The sequence below is a fragment of the Ascaphus truei genome, chromosome 5 (genome assembly GCF_040206685.1).
Source record: "Ascaphus truei isolate aAscTru1 chromosome 5, aAscTru1.hap1, whole genome shotgun sequence".
Classification (NCBI taxonomy): Eukaryota; Metazoa; Chordata; class Amphibia; order Anura; family Ascaphidae; genus Ascaphus; species Ascaphus truei.
In genome coordinates, this window is record NC_134487.1 from 292,662,260 (window position 1) to 292,664,568 (window position 2,309).

Sequence of the window (2,309 nt, forward strand, 5' to 3'; positions counted from 1 at the left end):
ATTATTATTATTATTATTATGTGTGTCAGGGGTTGCTGAAAAGATCACACATAATAATAATAATAGTTTGGTTCCTGAGGCATAACAACCACATTCTGGGCTGGCTGCCAACTACCGTTTAGTTGCAACAAAGTATTACTCCAGAAACAGCCTTTCTGCGGTTCATAAACTCTTTGGGGCTTATTCTAGTAGCTTTGATAAAATAACTGCCAAATGGAACAGTTTGGCATGACCGTACCTCACGGTCTGACATTTGTGTTATCACGGTATGCAGAAAGAATTATTGCAAGTCAGAAACCGTGAGGTAGGAAAATGGCAATACCGCTCGGGATAGCAGTGTCCTTATCTCAGACTTGTTCTAAGTTCTGCCCGTGCGATCTGACCGCAGTCTGTAAGAACTGCACAGAGAGAGCTGCAACTCCCTGCACAGAGAGAGCTGCAACTCCCTGCACAGCTCTCACAGCGATCTCCCTGCACAGAGAGAGCTGCATCTCCCTGCACAGCTCTTACAGGCGATCTCCCTGCACAGAGAGAGCTGCATCTCCCTGCACAGCTCTTACAGGCGATCTCCCTGCACAGAGAGAGAGCTGCATCTCCCTGCACAGCTCTTACAGGCGATTCCTTGCACAGAGAGAAGCTGCATCTCCTGCATGGCTCTCACAGCGATCTCCCTGCACAGAGAGAGAGCTGCATCTCCCTGCACAGCTCTTACAGGCGATCTCCCTGCACAGAGAGAAGCTGCATCTCCCTGCACGGCTCTCACAGCGATCTCCCTGCACAGCTCTTACAGGCGATCGCACTGTTTTTATTTGATTTTAATAACACAGTATTGTAGTAGGGTGTCTCCGGAGCTAAACCGCATTCATTTCTGCCTCGGGGACACCCTGCGTCCTGAATTACAGACCTAGGGTATGGGGTGCCGGTATCTCCCTGCATTGTTTCAATCTGCTTGGGAATAGGTAGAGAGAGAGAGAACAGGGATCCTCTTTGCTTGTGCACACTGTAAAAAAGAAGGAAGGTGCAATATAGGCCAACAACATCAAATTAGAAGAAAAACATATTGGTGGTCTATAGAGGCAGATAATGTCTAGAGCAGGCCTGCACAACTCCAGTCCTCGAGGGCCACAAACAGGCCAGGTTTTCAGGATATCCCTGCTTCAGCACAGCTGGCTCAATTAGTGGCTCAGTATGACTGAGCCACTAATTGAGCCAGCTGTGCTGAAGTAGGGATATCCTGAAAACCTGGCCTGTTTGCGGCCCTCGAGGACTGGAGTTGAGGAGGCTTGGTCTAGAGTAAAAGCCTGACCAGAAGCGAAATGGAGCTTATAGATGCTAGTACCAAATTGTGAGACCTGATAATGAAATGGTAGCAGGCACTTGGAGTTATAAGGTGCTGCTAATAACTAGCTATAAAAAACAATTTTAATGACCCATAGGGTAAAACTATTAACGAGAACTAAAGAATAAAAACAGCTGCAATGAGCAGACGGGGTTAAAACAAGGTGAGGGCATATGACTACAATTTTTCTATCTCGGCAAACATTCATCACTTTTAGGCACATTTTTGCCAGCTTCCAGCAAAAGAGCGTATGTCCTTTTGCATACTAAGGTGCATCTAAGGTGCCAAGGGTTTTCTTCCTGTGGTTAGCATTTCCGTAAAGCTTTATGGTTCCTACCTGAAAAGCTACAGAACTAGCTGTTCTAGACATCGTGCGAGTTCTCACCTATTACTACAAGATAAAAGTGAATATCAAAGTAAAATCATTGTTCAATAAATCAACATAGATTAACTAATACAGCTGATTATATGAAAAATAATGATTATATGACATTTTATATATAATGTCATATAATCATTAATTTTCATATAATCAGCATCGGTATATATATATATACAGTGTTCGACAAATCACCCAAAAATCTACTCGCCCAACCCAAAAATCTACTCGCCACCTAGTCCCGCCCCCAACCCCGCCCCTAGTCCCGCCCCCAACCCCGCCCCTAGTCCCGCCCCCAACCCGCTTTAAAATAAAATATATAAATAAAATACATTTAATAAATTCCTAGTCAGAACAACATTCGTTTTTGACATAAATGTATTTATTGTATTACATTATACTACAATTAGTCCTTGTTACATGTGTGTGTGTGTAAATGTCGGATCTAGAAATAAAAGCCAGGTGTGAATGACTAGTTTCCTGAACCCCTTAACCAATGTCTGGATGTCCCCGCTTCACAATATCTAAGCAGCAATCCCCCCTGGGATCTTACCTGATCCGCAGTCCCTCAATGTCCAGGTACGCTCATTC